The sequence below is a fragment of the Brachyhypopomus gauderio genome, unplaced genomic scaffold, assembly GCF_052324685.1.
Source record: "Brachyhypopomus gauderio isolate BG-103 unplaced genomic scaffold, BGAUD_0.2 sc194, whole genome shotgun sequence".
In the NCBI taxonomy this organism is placed as follows: domain Eukaryota; kingdom Metazoa; phylum Chordata; class Actinopteri; order Gymnotiformes; family Hypopomidae; genus Brachyhypopomus; species Brachyhypopomus gauderio.
The window spans coordinates 38,326-56,849 of record NW_027507015.1 but is presented as its reverse complement, the minus strand read 5'-3'; the positions used below and the strand labels follow the sequence as shown (position 1 = coordinate 56,849).

General features: G+C 41.9%; 23 non-coding genes across 23 annotated transcripts; all 23 read left to right on the top strand.

Moving 5' to 3' along the window:
- Window positions 1-226: 226 nt before the first annotated feature.
- trnam-cau (transfer RNA methionine (anticodon CAU)) lies at window positions 227-298 on the top strand. The gene has a single exon. It is a non-coding gene; the product is annotated as a tRNA-Met (tRNA).
- A 900-nt stretch (window positions 299-1,198) lies between these two features.
- trnar-ccu (transfer RNA arginine (anticodon CCU)) lies at window positions 1,199-1,271 on the top strand. The gene has a single exon. It is a non-coding gene; the product is annotated as a tRNA-Arg (tRNA).
- A 2,032-nt stretch (window positions 1,272-3,303) lies between these two features.
- Window positions 3,304-3,376, top strand: trnar-ccu (transfer RNA arginine (anticodon CCU)). Its single transcript has one exon. It is a non-coding gene; the product is annotated as a tRNA-Arg (tRNA).
- A 7-nt stretch (window positions 3,377-3,383) lies between these two features.
- On the top strand, window positions 3,384-3,455 carry trnam-cau (transfer RNA methionine (anticodon CAU)). Its single transcript has one exon. It is a non-coding gene; the product is annotated as a tRNA-Met (tRNA).
- Window positions 3,456-5,405: 1,950 nt separating this feature from the next.
- Window positions 5,406-5,478, top strand: trnar-ccu (transfer RNA arginine (anticodon CCU)). Its single transcript has one exon. It is a non-coding gene; the product is annotated as a tRNA-Arg (tRNA).
- Window positions 5,479-5,485: 7 nt separating this feature from the next.
- trnam-cau (transfer RNA methionine (anticodon CAU)) lies at window positions 5,486-5,557 on the top strand. Its single transcript has one exon. It is a non-coding gene; the product is annotated as a tRNA-Met (tRNA).
- Window positions 5,558-6,451: 894 nt separating this feature from the next.
- Window positions 6,452-6,524, top strand: trnar-ccu (transfer RNA arginine (anticodon CCU)). Its single transcript has one exon. It is a non-coding gene; the product is annotated as a tRNA-Arg (tRNA).
- Window positions 6,525-6,531: 7 nt separating this feature from the next.
- On the top strand, window positions 6,532-6,603 carry trnam-cau (transfer RNA methionine (anticodon CAU)). The gene has a single exon. It is a non-coding gene; the product is annotated as a tRNA-Met (tRNA).
- Window positions 6,604-7,497: 894 nt separating this feature from the next.
- On the top strand, window positions 7,498-7,570 carry trnar-ccu (transfer RNA arginine (anticodon CCU)). Its single transcript has one exon. It is a non-coding gene; the product is annotated as a tRNA-Arg (tRNA).
- A 7-nt stretch (window positions 7,571-7,577) lies between these two features.
- Window positions 7,578-7,649, top strand: trnam-cau (transfer RNA methionine (anticodon CAU)). Its single transcript has one exon. It is a non-coding gene; the product is annotated as a tRNA-Met (tRNA).
- A 979-nt stretch (window positions 7,650-8,628) lies between these two features.
- Window positions 8,629-8,700, top strand: trnam-cau (transfer RNA methionine (anticodon CAU)). The gene has a single exon. It is a non-coding gene; the product is annotated as a tRNA-Met (tRNA).
- An 894-nt stretch (window positions 8,701-9,594) lies between these two features.
- trnar-ccu (transfer RNA arginine (anticodon CCU)) lies at window positions 9,595-9,667 on the top strand. The gene has a single exon. It is a non-coding gene; the product is annotated as a tRNA-Arg (tRNA).
- Window positions 9,668-9,674: 7 nt separating this feature from the next.
- Window positions 9,675-9,746, top strand: trnam-cau (transfer RNA methionine (anticodon CAU)). The gene has a single exon. It is a non-coding gene; the product is annotated as a tRNA-Met (tRNA).
- Window positions 9,747-10,725: 979 nt separating this feature from the next.
- trnam-cau (transfer RNA methionine (anticodon CAU)) lies at window positions 10,726-10,797 on the top strand. Its single transcript has one exon. It is a non-coding gene; the product is annotated as a tRNA-Met (tRNA).
- An 894-nt stretch (window positions 10,798-11,691) lies between these two features.
- On the top strand, window positions 11,692-11,764 carry trnar-ccu (transfer RNA arginine (anticodon CCU)). The gene has a single exon. It is a non-coding gene; the product is annotated as a tRNA-Arg (tRNA).
- A 7-nt stretch (window positions 11,765-11,771) lies between these two features.
- Window positions 11,772-11,843, top strand: trnam-cau (transfer RNA methionine (anticodon CAU)). The gene has a single exon. It is a non-coding gene; the product is annotated as a tRNA-Met (tRNA).
- Window positions 11,844-12,822: 979 nt separating this feature from the next.
- On the top strand, window positions 12,823-12,894 carry trnam-cau (transfer RNA methionine (anticodon CAU)). The gene has a single exon. It is a non-coding gene; the product is annotated as a tRNA-Met (tRNA).
- Window positions 12,895-14,924: 2,030 nt separating this feature from the next.
- Window positions 14,925-14,996, top strand: trnam-cau (transfer RNA methionine (anticodon CAU)). The gene has a single exon. It is a non-coding gene; the product is annotated as a tRNA-Met (tRNA).
- An 899-nt stretch (window positions 14,997-15,895) lies between these two features.
- Window positions 15,896-15,968, top strand: trnar-ccu (transfer RNA arginine (anticodon CCU)). The gene has a single exon. It is a non-coding gene; the product is annotated as a tRNA-Arg (tRNA).
- Window positions 15,969-15,975: 7 nt separating this feature from the next.
- On the top strand, window positions 15,976-16,047 carry trnam-cau (transfer RNA methionine (anticodon CAU)). Its single transcript has one exon. It is a non-coding gene; the product is annotated as a tRNA-Met (tRNA).
- Window positions 16,048-16,941: 894 nt separating this feature from the next.
- trnar-ccu (transfer RNA arginine (anticodon CCU)) lies at window positions 16,942-17,014 on the top strand. The gene has a single exon. It is a non-coding gene; the product is annotated as a tRNA-Arg (tRNA).
- Window positions 17,015-17,021: 7 nt separating this feature from the next.
- On the top strand, window positions 17,022-17,093 carry trnam-cau (transfer RNA methionine (anticodon CAU)). The gene has a single exon. It is a non-coding gene; the product is annotated as a tRNA-Met (tRNA).
- Window positions 17,094-18,072: 979 nt separating this feature from the next.
- Window positions 18,073-18,144, top strand: trnam-cau (transfer RNA methionine (anticodon CAU)). The gene has a single exon. It is a non-coding gene; the product is annotated as a tRNA-Met (tRNA).
- The last annotated feature ends 380 nt before the right edge of the window (window positions 18,145-18,524 follow it).

The following is an 18,524-nucleotide window of genomic DNA, read 5'->3' as shown; positions in this document are numbered from 1 at the left end:
TTGAAGCATTGTACTGACTTTTCATTTTTCTGTCTCTCAGGTGTCTGACTAGAATAGACTGTACTGAGAACAGAGCCCTCTGATATATTCCAGAAGTATAGGTTGCGTTCATCGTGGGTACTGGACATCCGCAAGCTTTAGCAAGAGCCCCAGTGGCCTAATGCATAAGGCACTGGCCTCCTAAGCCAGGGAATGTGGGTTCGAGTCCCATCTGGGGTGCTGGGAAAGCAGAGTGGCGCAGCGGAAGCGTGCTGGGCCCATAACCCAGAGGTCGATGGATCGAAACCATCCTCTGCTAAGTCAGCTTTAGTCCTAAAAAAGCATTCCTTTAGTCCAAAAATAGCACACCTTTCAATGTCAGAGGGGTGTGAGTCAAAAATTGATAGAAAGCCTCTAAAGACAGGGTGAATTCACTCTATAGCATTTCTTTCAATGTTTTAATTTAATGAAACTCTTCAAGGCACTTCATGCTTCACTCTAGCAAATCCCAATAGACACTCAAAATAACCTACAAATTCAAGCTTGTGTTGTAAAAAATTTAAGTCCCTTTCAAGAAAGTGAATGAAAATGGTGCTCGACAAGATGTTTAGAAGTAGACCTGGAAATTTCAAAACTTAAAAGCATGTTTGCCAAGCTGATATGTTCATATGCTTGTACAAAAGATCTGCCAATTCCCTTGAGCCATGAGGTTGATTTGCTGACAACAGATGGCGTGATGACAAGGGGTAATGTCGAGAGATGTGTTACATTGGCCTATCTTATCAAAGATCTCTTGCTGAATCTTCTCCAGGACCTCCAGACTTCTACATATTTGGCCAAAAGAATGGACGCGGAACAACGTGTGGATTTTTCAAATGTCACTGGATATCAAAGATTGGGTGAAAGGGAAACTGAAATCCAGAAAGATTGAAAATACAAAAGATCTGCTAAGTCCCCTGCTCAGTGGGTGAAAGGGAAACTGAAATTCATAATGATTGAAATGACAAAAGATCTGCTAATTCCCTTCAGCTATGGTCGTGTTTGCACAAAGCAGTACAGAAACAAAATTGAGTTGAAGCATTGTACTGACTTTTCATTTTTCTGTCTCTCAGGTGTCTGACTAGAACAGACTGTACTGAGAACAGAGCCCTCTGATATATTCCAGAAGTATAGGTTGCGTTCATCGTGGGTACTGGACATCCGCAAAGCTTTAGCAAGAGCCCCAGTGGCCTAATGGATAAGGCACTGGCCTCCTAAGCCAGGGATTGTGGGTTCGAGTCCCATCTGAGGTGCTGGGAAAGCAGAGTGGCGCAGCGGAAGCGTGCTGTGCCCATAACCCAGAGGTCGATGGATCGAAACCATCCTCTGCTAAGTCAGCTTTAGTCCTAAAAAAGCATTCCTTTAGTCCAAAAATAGCACACCTTTCAATGTCAGAGGGGTGTGAGTCAAAAATTGATAGAAAGCCTCTAAAGACAGGGTGAATTCACTCTATAGCATTTCTTTCAATGTTTTAATTTAATGAAACTCTTCAAGGAACTTCATGCTTCACTCTAGCAAATCCCAATAGACACTCAAAATAACCTACAAATTCAAGCTTGTGTTGTAAAAAATGTAAGTCCCTTTCAAGAAAGTGAATGAAAATGGTGCTCGACAAGATGTTTAGAAGTAGACCTGGAAATTTCAAAACTTAAAAGCATGTTTGCCAAGTTGATATGTTCATATGCTTGTACAAAAGATCTGCTAATTCCCTTGAGCCATGAGGTTGATTTGCTGACAACAGATGGCGTGATGACAAGGGGTAATGTCGAGAGATGTGTTACACTGGCCTATCTTATCAAAGATCTCTTGCTAAATCTTCTCCAGGACCTCCAGACTTCTCCTACATATTTGGCCAAAAGAATGGACGCGGAACAACGTGTGGATTTTTCAAATGTCACTGGATATCAAAGATTGGGTGAAAGGGAAACTGAAATCCAGAAAGATTGAAAATACAAAAGATCTGCTAAGTCCCCTGCTCAGTGGGTGAAAGGGAAACTGAAATTCATAATGATTGAAATGACAAAAGATCTGCTAATTCCCTTCAGCTATGGTCGTGTTTGCACAAAGCAGTACAGAAACAAAATTGAGTTGAAGCATTGTACTGACTTTTCATTTTTCTGTCTCTCAGGTGTCTGACTAGAACAGACTGTACTGAGAACAGAGCCCTCTGATATATTCCAGAAGTATAGGTTGCGTTCATCGTGGGTACTGGACATCCGCAAGCTTTAGCAAGAGCCCCAGTGGCCTAATGGATAAGGCACTTGCCTCCTAAGCCAGGGATTGTGGGTTCGAGTCCCATCTGGGGTGCTGGGAAAGCAGAGTGGCGCAGCGTAAGCGTGCTGGGCCCATAACCCAGAGGTCGATGGATCGAAACCATCCTCTGCTAAGTCACCTTTAGTCCTAAAAAAGCATTCCTTTAGTCCAAAAATAGCACACCTTTCAATGTCAGAGGGGTGTGAGTCAAAAATTGATAGAAAGCCTCTAAAGACAGGGTGAATTCACTCTATAGCATTTCTTTCAATGTTTTAATTTAATGAAACTCTTCAAGGCACTTCATGCTTCACTCTAGCAAATCCCAATAGACACTCAAAATAACCTACAAATTCAAGCTTGTGTTGTAAAAAATGTAAGTGCCTTTCAAGAAAGTGAATGAAAATGGTGCTCGACAAGATGTTTAGAAGTAGACCTGGAAATTTCAAAACTTAAAAGCATGTTTGCCAAGTTGATATGTTCATATGCTTGTACAAAAGATCTGCTAATTCCCTTGAGCCATGAGGTTGATTTGCTGACAACAGATGGCGTGATGACAAGGGGTAATGTCGAGAGATGTGTTACACTGGCCTATCTTATCAAAGATCTCTTGCTGAATCTTCTCCAGGACCTCCAGACTTCTACATATTTGGCCAAAAGAATGGACGCGGAACAACGTGTGGATTTTTCAAATGTCACTGGATATCAAAGATTGGGTGAAAGGGAAACTGAAATCCAGAAAGATTGAAAATACAAAAGATCTGCTAAGTCCCCTGCTCAGTGGGTGAAAGGGAAACTGAAATTCATAATGATTGAAATGACAAAAGATCTGCTAATTCCCTTCAGCTATGGTCGTGTTTGCACAAAGCAGTACAGAAACAAAATTGAGTTGAAGCATTGTACTGACTTTTCATTTTTCTGTCTCTCAGGTGTCTGACTAGAACAGACTGTACTGAGAACAGAGCCCTCTGATATATTCCAGAAGTATAGGTTGCGTTCATCGTGGGTACTGGACATCCGCAAGCTATAGCAAGAGCCCCAGTGGCCTAATGGATAAGGCACTGGCCTCCTAAGCCAGGGATTGTGGGTTCGAGTCCCATCTGGGGTGCTGGGAAAGCAGAGTGGCGCAGCGGAAGCGTGCTGGGCCCATAACCCAGAGGTCGATGGATCGAAACCATCCTCTGCTAAGTCAGCTTTAGTCCTAAAAAAGCATTCCTTTAGTCCAAAAATAGCACACCTTTCAATGTCAGAGGGGTGTGAGTCAAAAATTGATAGAAAGCCTCTAAAGACAGGGTGAATTCACTCTATAGCATTTCTTTCAATGTTTTAATTTAATGAAACTCTTCAAGGCACTTCATGCTTCACTCTAGCAAATCCCAATAGACACTCAAAATAACCTACAAATTCAAGCTTGTGTTGTAAAAAATTTAAGTCCCTTTCAAGAAAGTGAATGAAAATGGTGCTCGACAAGATGTTTAGAAGTAGACCTGGAAATTTCAAAACTTAAAAGCATGTTTGCCAAGCTGATATGTTCATATGCTTGTACAAAAGATCTGCCAATTCCCTTGAGCCATGAGGTTGATTTGCTGATAACAGATGGCGTGATGACAAGGGGTAATGTCGAGAGATGTGTTACATTGGCCTATCTTATCAAAGATCTCTTGCTGAATCTTCTCCAGGACCTCCAGACTTCTACATATTTGGCCAAAAGAGGTGACGCGGAACAACGTGTGGATTTTTCAAATGTCACTGGATGTCAAAAATTGGGTGAAAGGGAAACTGAAATCCAGAAAGATTGAAAATACAAAAGATCTGCTAAGTCCCCTGCTCAGTGGGTGAAAGGGAAACTGAAATTCATAATGATTGAAATGACAAAAGATCTGCTAATTCCCTTCAGCTATGGTCGTGTTTGCACAAAGCAGTACAGAAACAAAATTGAGTTGAAGCATTGTACTGACTTTTCATTTTTCTGTCTCTCAGGTGTCTGACTAGAACAGACTGTACTGAGAACAGAGCCCTCTGATATATTCCAGAAGTATAGGTTGCGTTCATCGTGGGTACTGGACATCCGCAAGCTTTAGCAAGATCCCCAGTGGCCTAATGCATAAGGCACTGGCCTCCTAAGCCAGGGAATGTGGGTTCGAGTCCCATCTGGGGTGCTGGGAAAGCAGAGTGGCACAGCGGAAGCGTGCTGGGCCCATAACCCAGAGGTCGATGGATCGAAACCATCCTCTGCTAAGTCAGCTTTAGTCCTAAAAAAGCATTCCTTTAGTCCAAAAATAGCACACCTTTCAATGTCAGAGGGGTGTGAGTCAAAAATTGATAGAAAGCCTCTAAAGACAGGGTGAATTCACTCTATAGCATTTCTTTCAATGTTTTAATTTAATGAAACTCTTCAAGGCACTTCATGCTTCACTCTAGCAAATCCCAATAGACACTCAAAATAACCTACAAATTCAAGCTTGTGTTGTAAAAAATTTAAGTCCCTTTCAAGAAAGTGAATGAAAATGGTGCTCGACAAGATGTTTAGAAGTAGACCTGGAAATTTCAAAACTTAAAAGCATGTTTGCCAAGTTGATATGTTCATATGCTTGTACAAAAGATCTGCTAATTCCCTTGAGCCATGAGGTTGATTTGCTGACAACAGATGGCGTGATGACAAGGGGTAATGTCGAGAGATGTGTTACATTGGCCTATCTTATCAAAGATCTCTTGCTGAATCTTCTCCAGGACCTCCAGACTTCTACATATTTGGCCAAAAGAGGTGACGCGGAACAACGTGTGGATTTTTCAAATGTCACTGGATGTCAAAGATTGGGTGAAAGGGAAACTGAAATCCAGAAAGATTGAAAATACAAAAGATCTGCTAAGTCCCCTGCTCAGTGGGTGAAAGGGAAACAGAAATTCATAATGATTGAAATGACAAAAGATCTGCTAATTCCCTTCAGCTATGGTCGTGTTTGCACAAAGCAGTACAGAAACAAAATTGAGTTGAAGCATTGTACTGACTTTTCATTTTTCTGTCTCTCAGGTGTCTGACTAGAACAGACTGTACTGAGAACAGAGCCCTCTGATATATTCCAGAAGTATAGGTTGCGTTCATCGTGGGTACTGGACATCCGCAAGCTTTAGCAAGAGCCCCAGTGGCCTAATGGATAAGGCACTGGCCTCCTAAGCCAGGGATTGTGGGTTCGAGTCCCATCTGGGGTGCTGGGAAAGCAGAGTGGCGCAGCGGAAGCGTGCTGGGCCCATAACCCAGAGGTCGATGGATCGAAACCATCCTCTGCTAAGTCAGCTTTAGTCCTAAAAAAGCATTCCTTTAGTCCAAAAATAGCACACCTTTCAATGTCAGAGGGGTGTGAGTCAAAAATTGATAGAAAGCCTCTAAAGACAGGGTGAATTCACTCTATAGCATTTCTTTCAATGTTTTAATTTAATGAAACTCTTCAAGGCACTTCATGCTTCACTCTAGCACATCCCAATAGACACTCAAAATAACCTACAAATTCAAGCTTGTGTTGTAAAAAATGTAAGTCCCTTTCAAGAAAGTGAATGAAAATGGTGCTCGACAAGATGTTTAGAAGTAGACCTGGAAATTTCAAAACTTAAAAGCATGTTTGCCAAGTTCATATGCTTGTACAAAAGATCTGCTAATTCCCTTGAGCCATGAGGTTGATTTGCTGACAACAGATGGCGTGATGACAAGGGGTAATGTCGAGAGATGTGTTACACTGGCCTATCTTATCAAAGATCTCTTGCTGAATCTTCTCCAGGACCTCCAGACTTCTCCTACATATTTGGCCAAAAGAGGTGACGCGGAACAACGTGTGGATTTTTCAAATGTCACTGGATATCAAAGATTGGGTGAAAGGGAAACTGAAATCCAGAAAGATTGAAAATACAAAAGATCTGCTAAGTCCCCTGCTCAGTGGGTGAAAGGGAAACTGAAATTCATAATGACTGAAATGACAAAAGATTTGCTAATTCCCTTCAGCTATGGTCGTGTTTGCACAAAGCAGTACAGAAACAAAATTGAGTTGAAGCATTGTACTGACTTTTCATTTTTCTGTCTCTCAGGTGTCTGACTAGAACAGACTGTACTGAGAACAGAGCCCTCTGATATATTCCAGAAGTATAGGTTGCGTTCATCGTGGGTACTGGACATCCGCAAGCTTTAGCAAGAGCCCCAGTGGCCTAATGGATAAGGCGCTGGCCTCCTAAGCCAGGGATTGTGGGTTCGAGTCCCATCTGGGGTGCTGGGAAAGCAGAGTGGCGCAGCGGAAGCGTGCTGGGCCCATAACCCAGAGGTCGATGGATCGAAACCATCCTCTGCTAAGTCAGCTTTAGTCCTAAAAAAGCATTCCTTTAGTCCAAAAATAGCACACCTTTCAATGTCAGAGGGGTGTGAGTCAAAAATTGATAGAAAGCCTCTAAAGACAGGGTGAATTCACTCTATAGCATTTCTTTCAATGTTTTAATTTAATGAAACTCTTCAAGGCACTTCATGCTTCACTCTAGCAAATCCCAATAGACACTCAAAATAACCTACAAATTCAAGCTTGTGTTGTAAAAAATTTAAGTCCCTTTCAAGAAAGTGAATGAAAATGGTGCTCGACAAGATGTTTAGAAGTAGACCTGGAAATTTCAAAACTTAAAAGCATGTTTGCCAAGTTCATATGCTTGTACAAAAGATCTGCTAATTCCCTTGAGCCATGAGGTTGATTTGCTGACAACAGATGGCGTGATGACAAGGGGTAATGTCGAGAGATGTGTTACACTGGCCTATCTTATCAAAGATCTCTTGCTGAATCTTCTCCAGGACCTCCAGACTTCTCCTACATATTTGGCCAAAAGAGGTGACGCGGAACAACGTGTGGATTTTTCAAATGTCACTGGATATCAAAGATTGGGTGAAAGGGAAACTGAAATCCAGAAAGATTGAAAATACAAAAGATCTGCTAAGTCCCCTGCTCAGTGGGTGAAAGGGAAACTGAAATTCATAATGACTGAAATGACAAAAGATTTGCTAATTCCCTTCAGCTATGGTCGTGTTTGCACAAAGCAGTACAGAAACAAAATTGAGTTGAAGCATTGTACTGACTTTTCATTTTTCTGTCTCTCAGGTGTCTGACTAGAACAGACTGTACTGAGAACAGAGCCCTCTGATATATTCCAGAAGTATAGGTTGCGTTCATCGTGGGTACTGGACATCCGCAAGCTTTAGCAAGAGCCCCAGTGGCCTAATGGATAAGGCGCTGGCCTCCTAAGCCAGGGATTGTGGGTTCGAGTCCCATCTGGGGTGCTGGGAAAGCAGAGTGGCGCAGCGGAAGCGTGCTGGGCCCATAACCCAGAGGTCGATGGATCGAAACCATCCTCTGCTAAGTCAGCTTTAGTCCTAAAAAAGCATTCCTTTAGTCCAAAAATAGCACACCTTTCAATGTCAGAGGGGTGTGAGTCAAAAATTGATAGAAAGCCTCTAAAGACAGGGTGAATTCACTCTATAGCATTTCTTTCAATGTTTTAATTTAATGAAACTCTTCAAGGCACTTCATGCTTCACTCTAGCAAATCCCAATAGACACTCAAAATAACCTACAAATTCAAGCTTGTGTTGTAAAAAATTTAAGTCCCTTTCAAGAAAGTGAATGAAAATGGTGCTCGACAAGATGTTTAGAAGTAGACCTGGAAATTTCAAAACTTAAAAGCATGTTTGCCAAGCTGATATGTTCATATGCTTGTACAAAAGATCTGCCAATTCCCTTGAGCCATGAGGTTGATTTGCTGATAACAGATGGCGTGATGACAAGGGGTAATGTCGAGAGATGTGTTACATTGGCCTATCTTATCAAAGATCTCTTGCTGAATCTTCTCCAGGACCTCCAGACTTCTACATATTTGGCCAAAAGAGGTGACGCGGAACAACGTGTGGATTTTTCAAATGTCACTGGATGTCAAAGATTGGGTGAAAGGGAAACTGAAATCCAGAAAGATTGAAAATACAAAAGATCTGCTAAGTCCCCTGCTCAGTGGGTGAAAGGGAAACTGAAATTCATAATGATTGAAATGACAAAAGATCTGCTAATTCCCTTCAGCTATGGTCGTGTTTGCACAAAGCAGTACAGAAACAAAATTGAGTTGAAGCATTGTACTGACTTTTCATTTTTCTGTCTCTCAGGTGTCTGACTAGAACAGACTGTACTGAGAACAGAGCCCTCTGATATATTCCAGAAGTATAGGTTGCGTTCATCGTGGGTACTGGACATCCGCAAGCTTTAGCGAGTTCCCTAGTGGCCTAATGCATAAGGCACTGGCCTCCTAAGCCAGGGAATGTGGGTTCGAGTCCCATCTGGGGTGCTGGGAAAGCAGAGTGGCGCAGCGGAAGCGTGCTGGGCCCATAACCCAGAGGTCGATGGATCGAAACCATCCTCTGCTAAGTCAGCTTTAGTCCTAAAAAAGCATTCCTTTAGTCCAAAAATAGCACACCTTTCAATGTCAGAGGGGTGTGAGTCAAAAATTGATAGAAAGCCTCTAAAGACAGGGTGAATTCACTCTATAGCATTTCTTTCAATGTTTTAATTTAATGAAACTCTTCAAGGCACTTCATGCTTCACTCTAGCACATCCCAATAGACACTCAAAATAACCTACAAATTCAAGCTTGTGTTGTAAAAAATGTAAGTCCCTTTCAAGAAAGTGAATGAAAATGGTGCTCGACAAGATGTTTAGAAGTAGACCTGGAAATTTCAAAACTTAAAAGCATGTTTGCCAAGTTCATATGCTTGTACAAAAGATCTGCTAATTCCCTTGAGCCATGAGGTTGATTTGCTGACAACAGATGGCGTGATGACAAGGGGTAATGTCGAGAGATGTGTTACACTGGCCTATCTTATCAAAGATCTCTTGCTGAATCTTCTCCAGGACCTCCAGACTTCTCCTACATATTTGGCCAAAAGAGGTGACGCGGAACAACGTGTGGATTTTTCAAATGTCACTGGATATCAAAGATTGGGTGAAAGGGAAACTGAAATCCAGAAAGATTGAAAATACAAAAGATCTGCTAAGTCCCCTGCTCAGTGGGTGAAAGGGAAACTGAAATTCATAATGACTGAAATGACAAAAGATTTGCTAATTCCCTTCAGCTATGGTCGTGTTTGCACAAAGCAGTACAGAAACAAAATTGAGTTGAAGCATTGTACTGACTTTTCATTTTTCTGTCTCTCAGGTGTCTGACTAGAACAGACTGTACTGAGAACAGAGCCCTCTGATATATTCCAGAAGTATAGGTTGCGTTCATCGTGGGTACTGGACATCCGCAAGCTTTAGCAAGAGCCCCAGTGGCCTAATGGATAAGGCACTGGCCTCCTAAGCCAGGGATTGTGGGTTCGAGTCCCATCTGGGGTGCTGGGAAAGCAGAGTGGCGCAGCGGAAGCGTGCTGGGCCCATAACCCAGAGGTCGATGGATCGAAACCATCCTCTGCTAAGTCAACTTTAGTCCTAAAAAAGCATTCCTTTAGTCCAAAAATAGCACACCTTTCAATGTCAGAGGGGTGTGAGTCAAAAATTGATAGAAAGCCTCTAAAGACAGGGTGAATTCACTCTATAGCATTTCTTTCAATGTTTTAATTTAATGAAACTCTTCAAGGCACTTCATGCTTCACTCTAGCAAATCCCAATAGACACTCAAAATAACCTACAAATTCAAGCTTGTGTTGTAAAAAATTTAAGTCCCTTTCAAGAAAGTGAATGAAAATGGTGCTCGACAAGATGTTTAGAAGTAGACCTGGAAATTTCAAAACTTAAAAGCATGTTTGCCAAGCTGATATGTTCATATGCTTGTACAAAAGATCTGCCAATTCCCTTGAGCCATGAGGTTGATTTGCTGATAACAGATGGCGTGATGACAAGGGGTAATGTCGAGAGATGTGTTACATTGGCCTATCTTATCAAAGATCTCTTGCTGAATCTTCTCCAGGACCTCCAGACTTCTACATATTTGGCCAAAAGAGGTGACGCGGAACAACGTGTGGATTTTTCAAATGTCACTGGATGTCAAAGATTGGGTGAAAGGGAAACTGAAATCCAGAAAGATTGAAAATACAAAAGATCTGCTAAGTCCCCTGCTCAGTGGGTGAAAGGGAAACTGAAATTCATAATGATTGAAATGACAAAAGATCTGCTAATTCCCTTCAGCTATGGTCGTGTTTGCACAAAGCAGTACAGAAACAAAATTGAGTTGAAGCATTGTACTGACTTTTCATTTTTCTGTCTCTCAGGTGTCTGACTAGAACAGACTGTACTGAGAACAGAGCCCTCTGATATATTCCAGAAGTATAGGTTGCGTTCATCGTGGGTACTGGACATCCGCAAGCTTTAGCGAGTTCCCTAGTGGCCTAATGCATAAGGCACTGGCCTCCTAAGCCAGGGAATGTGGGTTCGAGTCCCATCTGGGGTGCTGGGAAAGCAGAGTGGCGCAGCGGAAGCGTGCTGGGCCCATAACCCAGAGGTCGATGGATCGAAACCATCCTCTGCTAAGTCAGCTTTAGTCCTAAAAAAGCATTCCTTTAGTCCAAAAATAGCACACCTTTCAATGTCAGAGGGGTGTGAGTCAAAAATTGATAGAAAGCCTCTAAAGACAGGGTGAATTCACTCTATAGCATTTCTTTCAATGTTTTAATTTAATGAAACTCTTCAAGGCACTTCATGCTTCACTCTAGCACATCCCAATAGACACTCAAAATAACCTACAAATTCAAGCTTGTGTTGTAAAAAATGTAAGTCCCTTTCAAGAAAGTGAATGAAAATGGTGCTCGACAAGATGTTTAGAAGTAGACCTGGAAATTTCAAAACTTAAAAGCATGTTTGCCAAGTTCATATGCTTGTACAAAAGATCTGCTAATTCCCTTGAGCCATGAGGTTGATTTGCTGACAACAGATGGCGTGATGACAAGGGGTAATGTCGAGAGATGTGTTACACTGGCCTATCTTATCAAAGATCTCTTGCTGAATCTTCTCCAGGACCTCCAGACTTCTCCTACATATTTGGCCAAAAGAGGTGACGCGGAACAACGTGTGGATTTTTCAAATGTCACTGGATATCAAAGATTGGGTGAAAGGGAAACTGAAATCCAGAAAGATTGAAAATACAAAAGATCTGCTAAGTCCCCTGCTCAGTGGGTGAAAGGGAAACTGAAATTCATAATGACTGAAATGACAAAAGATTTGCTAATTCCCTTCAGCTATGGTCGTGTTTGCACAAAGCAGTACAGAAACAAAATTGAGTTGAAGCATTGTACTGACTTTTCATTTTTCTGTCTCTCAGGTGTCTGACTAGAACAGACTGTACTGAGAACAGAGCCCTCTGATATATTCCAGAAGTATAGGTTGCGTTCATCGTGGGTACTGGACATCCGCAAGCTTTAGCAAGAGCCCCAGTGGCCTAATGGATAAGGCACTGGCCTCCTAAGCCAGGGATTGTGGGTTCGAGTCCCATCTGGGGTGCTGGGAAAGCAGAGTGGCGCAGCGGAAGCGTGCTGGGCCCATAACCCAGAGGTCGATGGATCGAAACCATCCTCTGCTAAGTCAACTTTAGTCCTAAAAAAGCATTCCTTTAGTCCAAAAATAGCACACCTTTCAATGTCAGAGGGGTGTGAGTCAAAAATTGATAGAAAGCCTCTAAAGACAGGGTGAATTCACTCTATAGCATTTCTTTCAATGTTTTAATTTAATGAAACTCTTCAAGGCACTTCATGCTTCACTCTAGCAAATCCCAATAGACACTCAAAATAACCTACAAATTCAAGCTTGTGTTGTAAAAAATTTAAGTCCCTTTCAAGAAAGTGAATGAAAATGGTGCTCGACAAGATGTTTAGAAGTAGACCTGGAAATTTCAAAACTTAAAAGCATGTTTGCCAAGCTGATATGTTCATATGCTTGTACAAAAGATCTGCCAATTCCCTTGAGCCATGAGGTTGATTTGCTGATAACAGATGGCGTGATGACAAGGGGTAATGTCGAGAGATGTGTTACATTGGCCTATCTTATCAAAGATCTCTTGCTGAATCTTCTCCAGGACCTCCAGACTTCTACATATTTGGCCAAAAGAGGTGACGCGGAACAACGTGTGGATTTTTCAAATGTCACTGGATGTCAAAGATTGGGTGAAAGGGAAACTGAAATCCAGAAAGATTGAAAATACAAAAGATCTGCTAAGTCCCCTGCTCAGTGGGTGAAAGGGAAACTGAAATTCATAATGATTGAAATGACAAAAGATCTGCTAATTCCCTTCAGCTATGGTCGTGTTTGCACAAAGCAGTACAGAAACAAAATTGAGTTGAAGCATTGTACTGACTTTTCATTTTTCTGTCTCTCAGGTGTCTGACTAGAACAGACTGTACTGAGAACAGAGCCCTCTGATATATTCCAGAAGTATAGGTTGCGTTCATCGTGGGTACTGGACATCCGCAAGCTTTAGCAAGATCCCCAGTGGCCTAATGCATAAGGCACTGGCCTCCTAAGCCAGGGAATGTGGGTTCGAGTCCCATCTGGGGTGCTGGGAAAGCAGAGTGGCGCAGCGGAAGCGTGCTGGGCCCATAACCCAGAGGTCGATGGATCGAAACCATCCTCTGCTAAGTCAGCTTTAGTCCTAAAAAAGCATTCCTTTAGTCCAAAAATAGCACACCTTTCAATGTCAGAGGGGTGTGAGTCAAAAATTGATAGAAAGCCTCTAAAGACAGGGTGAATTCACTCTATAGCATTTCTTTCAATGTTTTAATTTAATGAAACTCTTCAAGGCACTTCATGCTTCACTCTAGCAAATCCCAATAGACACTCAAAATAACCTACAAATTCAAGCTTGTGTTGTAAAAAATTTAAGTCCCTTTCAAGAAAGTGAATGAAAATGGTGCTCGACAAGATGTTTAGAAGTAGACCTGGAAATTTCAAAACTTAAAAGCATGTTTGCCAAGTTGTTATGTTCATATGCTTGTACAAAAGATCTGCTAATTCCCTTGAGCCATGAGGTTGATTTGCTGACAACAGATGGCGTGATGACAAGGGGTAATGTCGAGAGATGTGTTACACTGGCCTATCTTATCAAAGATCTCTTGCTGAATCTTCTCCAGGACCTCCAGACTTCTACATATTTGGCCAAAAGAGGTGACGCGGAACAACGTGTGTATTTTTCAAATGTCACTGGATGTCAAAGATTGGGTGAAAGGGAAACTGAAATCCAGAAAGATTGAAAATACAAAAGATCTGCTAAGTCCCCTGCTCAGTGGGTGAAAGGGAAACTGAAATTCATAATGATTGAAATGACAAAAGATCTGCTAATTCCCTTCAGCTATGGTCATGTTTGCACAAAGCAGTACAGAAACAAAATTGAGTTGAAGCATTGTACTGACTTTTCATTTTTCTGTCTCTCAGGTGTCTGACTAGAATAGACTGTACTGAGAACAGAGCCCTCTGATATATTCCAGAAGTATAGGTTGCGTTCATCGTGGGTACTGGACATCCGCAAGCTTTAGCAAGAGCCCCAGTGGCCTAATGCATAAGGCACTGGCCTCCTAAGCCAGGGAATGTGGGTTCGAGTCCCATCTGGGGTGCTGGGAAAGCAGAGTGGCGCAGCGGAAGCGTGCTGGGCCCATAACCCAGAGGTCGATGGATCGAAACCATCCTCTGGTAAGTCAGCTTTAGTCCTAAAAAAGCATTCCTTTAGTCCAAAAATAGCACACCTTTCAATGTCAGAGGGGTGTGAGTCAAAAATTGATAGAAAGCCTCTAAAGACAGGGTGAATTCACTCTATAGCATTTCTTTCAATGTTTTAATTTAATGAAACTCTTCAAGGCACTTCATGCTTCACTCTAGCAAATCCCAATAGACACTCAAAATAACCTACAAATTCAAGCTTGTGTTGTAAAAAATTTAAGTCCCTTTCAAGAAAGTGAATGAAAATGGTGCTCGACAAGATGTTTAGAAGTAGACCTGGAAATTTCAAAACTTAAAAGCATGTTTGCCAAGCTGATATGTTCATATGCTTGTACAAAAGATCTGCCAATTCCCTTGAGCCATGAGGTTGATTTGCTGACAACAGATGGCGTGATGACAAGGGGTAATGTCGAGAGATGTGTTACATTGGCCTATCTTATCAAAGATCTCTTGCTGAATCTTCTCCAGGACCTCCAGACTTCTACATATTTGGCCAAAAGAGGTGACGCGGAACAACGTGTGGATTTTTCAAATGTCACTGGATGTCAAAGATTGGGTGAAAGGGAAACTGAAATCCAGAAAGATTGAAAATACAAAAGATCTGCTAAGTCCCCTGCTCAGTGGGTGAAAGGGAAACTGAAATTCATAATGATTGAAATGACAAAAGATCTGCTAATTCCCTTCAGCTATGGTCGTGTTTGCACAAAGCAGTACAGAAACAAAATTGAGTTGAAGCATTGTACTGACTTTTCATTTTTCTGTCTCTCAGGTGTCTGACTAGAATAGACTGTACTGAGAACAGAGCCCTCTGATATATTCCAGAAGTATAGGTTGCGTTCATCGTGGGTACTGGACATCCGCAAGCTTTAGCAAGAGCCCCAGTGGCCTAATGCATAAGGCACTGGCCTCCTAAGCCAGGGAATGTGGGTTCGAGTCCCATCTGGGGTGCTGGGAAAGCAGAGTGGCGCAGCGGAAGCGTGCTGGGCCCATAACCCAGAGGTCGATGGATCGAAACCATCCTCTGCTAAGTCAGCTTTAGTCCTAAAAAAGCATTCCTTTAGTCCAAAAATAGCACACCTTTCAATGTCAGAGGGGTGTGAGTCAAAAATTGATAGAAAGCCTCTAAAGACAGGGTGAATTCACTCTATAGCATTTCTTTCAATGTTTTAATTTAATGAAACTCTTCAAGGCACTTCATGCTTCACTCTAGCAAATCCCAATAGACACTCAAAATAACCTACAAATTCAAGCTTGTGTTGTAAAAAATTTAAGTCCCTTTCAAGAAAGTGAATGAAAATGGTGCTCGACAAGATGTTTAGAAGTAGACCTGGAAATTTCAAAACTTAAAAGCATGTTTGCCAAGTTGATATGTTCATATGCTTGTACAAAAGATCTGCTAATTCCCTTGAGCCATGAGGTTGATTTGCTGACAACAGATGGCGTGATGACAAGGGGTAATGTCGAGAGATGTGTTACATTGGCCTATCTTATCAAAGATCTCTTGCTGAATCTTCTCCAGGACCTCCAGACTTCTACATATTTGGCCAAAAGAGGTGACGCGGAACAACGTGTGGATTTTTCAAATGTCACTGGATGTCAAAGATTGGGTGAAAGGGAAACTGAAATCCAGAAAGATTGAAAATACAAAAGATCTGCTAAGTCCCCTGCTCAGTGGGTGAAAGGGAAACAGAAATTCATAATGATTGAAATGACAAAAGATCTGCTAATTCCCTTCAGCTATGGTCGTGTTTGCACAAAGCAGTACAGAAACAAAATTGAGTTGAAGCATTGTACTGACTTTTCATTTTTCTGTCTCTCAGGTGTCTGACTAGAACAGACTGTACTGAGAACAGAGCCCTCTGATATATTCCAGAAGTATAGGTTGCGTTCATCGTGGGTACTGGACATCCGCAAGCTTTAGCAAGAGCCCCAGTGGCCTAATGGATAAGGCACTGGCCTCCTAAGCCAGGGATTGTGGGTTCGAGTCCCATCTGGGGTGCTGGGAAAGCAGAGTGGCGCAGCGGAAGCGTGCTGGGCCCATAACCCAGAGGTCGATGGATCGAAACCATCCTCTGCTAAGTCAGCTTTAGTCCTAAAAAAGCATTCCTTTAGTCCAAAAATAGCACACCTTTCAATGTCAGAGGGGTGTGAGTCAAAAATTGATAGAAAGCCTCTAAAGACAGGGTGAATTCACTCTATAGCATTTCTTTCAATGTTTTAATTTAATGAAACTCTTCAAGGCACTTCATGCTTCACTCTAGCACATCCCAATAGACACTCAAAATAACCTACAAATTCAAGCTTGTGTTGTAAAAAATGTAAGTCCCTTTCAAGAAAGTGAATGAAAATGGTGCTCGACAAGATGTTTAGAAGTAGACCTGGAAATTTCAAAACTTAAAAGCATGTTTGCCAAGTTCATATGCTTGTACAAAAGATCTGCTAATTCCCTTGAGCCATGAGGTTGATTTGCTGACAACAGATGGCGTGATGACAAGGGGTAATGTCGAGAGATGTGTTACACTGGCCTATCTTATCAAAGATCTCTTGCTGAATCTTCTCCAGGACCTCCAGACTTCTCCTACATATTTGGCCAAAAGAGGTGACGCGGAACAACGTGTGGATTTTTCAAATGTCACTGGATATCAAAGATTGGGTGAAAGGGAAACTGAAATCCAGAAAGATTGAAAATACAAAAGATCTGCTAAGTCCCCTGCTCAGTGGGTGAAAGGGAAACTGAAATTCATAATGACTGAAATGACAAAAGATTTGCTAATTCCCTTCAGCTATGGTCGTGTTTGCACAAAGCAGTACAGAAACAAAATTGAGTTGAAGCATTGTACTGACTTTTCATTTTTCTGTCTCTCAGGTGTCTGACTAGAACAGACTGTACTGAGAACAGAGCCCTCTGATATATTCCAGAAGTATAGGTTGCGTTCATCGTGGGTACTGGACATCCGCAAGCTTTAGCAAGAGCCCCAGTGGCCTAATGGATAAGGCACTGGCCTCCTAAGCCAGGGATTGTGGGTTCGAGTCCCATCTGGGGTGCTGGGAAAGCAGAGTGGCGCAGCGGAAGCGTGCTGGGCCCATAACCCAGAGGTCGATGGATCGAAACCATCCTCTGCTAAGTCAACTTTAGTCCTAAAAAAGCATTCCTTTAGTCCAAAAATAGCACACCTTTCAATGTCAGAGGGGTGTGAGTCAAAAATTGATAGAAAGCCTCTAAAGACAGGGTGAATTCACTCTATAGCATTTCTTTCAATGTTTTAATTTAATGAAACTCTTCAAGGCACTTCATGCTTCACTCTAGCAAATCCCAATAGACACTCAAAATAACCTACAAATTCAAGCTTGTGTTGTAAAAAATTTAAGTCCCTTTCAAGAAAGTGAATGAAAATGGTGCTCGACAAGATGTTTAGAAGTAGACCTGGAAATTTCAAAACTTAAAAGCATGTTTGCCAAGCTGATATGTTCATATGCTTGTACAAAAGATCTGCCAATTCCCTTGAGCCATGAGGTTGATTTGCTGATAACAGATGGCGTGATGACAAGGGGTAATGTCGAGAGATGTGTTACATTGGCCTATCTTATCAAAGATCTCTTGCTGAATCTTCTCCAGGACCTCCAGACTTCTACATATTTGGCCAAAAGAGGTGACGCGGAACAACGTGTGGATTTTTCAAATGTCACTGGATGTCAAAGATTGGGTGAAAGGGAAACTGAAATCCAGAAAGATTGAAAATACAAAAGATCTGCTAAGTCCCCTGCTCAGTGGGTGAAAGGGAAACTGAAATTCATAATGATTGAAATGACAAAAGATCTGCTAATTCCCTTCAGCTATGGTCGTGTTTGCACAAAGCAGTACAGAAACAAAATTGAGTTGAAGCATTGTACTGACTTTTCATTTTTCTGTCTCTCAGGTGTCTGACTAGAACAGACTGTACTGAGAACAGAGCCCTCTGATATATTCCAGAAGTATAGGTTGCGTTCATCGTGGGTACTGGACATCCGCAAGCTTTAGCAAGATCCCCAGTGGCCTAATGCATAAGGCACTGGCCTCCTAAGCCAGGGAATGTGGGTTCGAGTCCCATCTGGGGTGCTGGGAAAGCAGAGTGGCGCAGCGGAAGCGTGCTGGGCCCATAACCCAGAGGTCGATGGATCGAAACCATCCTCTGCTAAGTCAGCTTTAGTCCTAAAAAAGCATTCCTTTAGTCCAAAAATAGCACACCTTTCAATGTCAGAGGGGTGTGAGTCAAAAATTGATAGAAAGCCTCTAAAGACAGGGTGAATTCACTCTATAGCATTTCTTTCAATGTTTTAATTTAATGAAACTCTTCAAGGCACTTCATGCTTCACTCTAGCAAATCCCAATAGACACTCAAAATAACCTACAAATTCAAGCTTGTGTTGTAAAAAATTTAAGTCCCTTTCAAGAAAGTGAATGAAAATGGTGCTCGACAAGATGTTTAGAAGTAGACCTGGAAATTTCAAAACTTAAAAGCATGTTTGCCAAGTTGTTATGTTCATATGCTTGTACAAAAGATCTGCTAATTCCCTT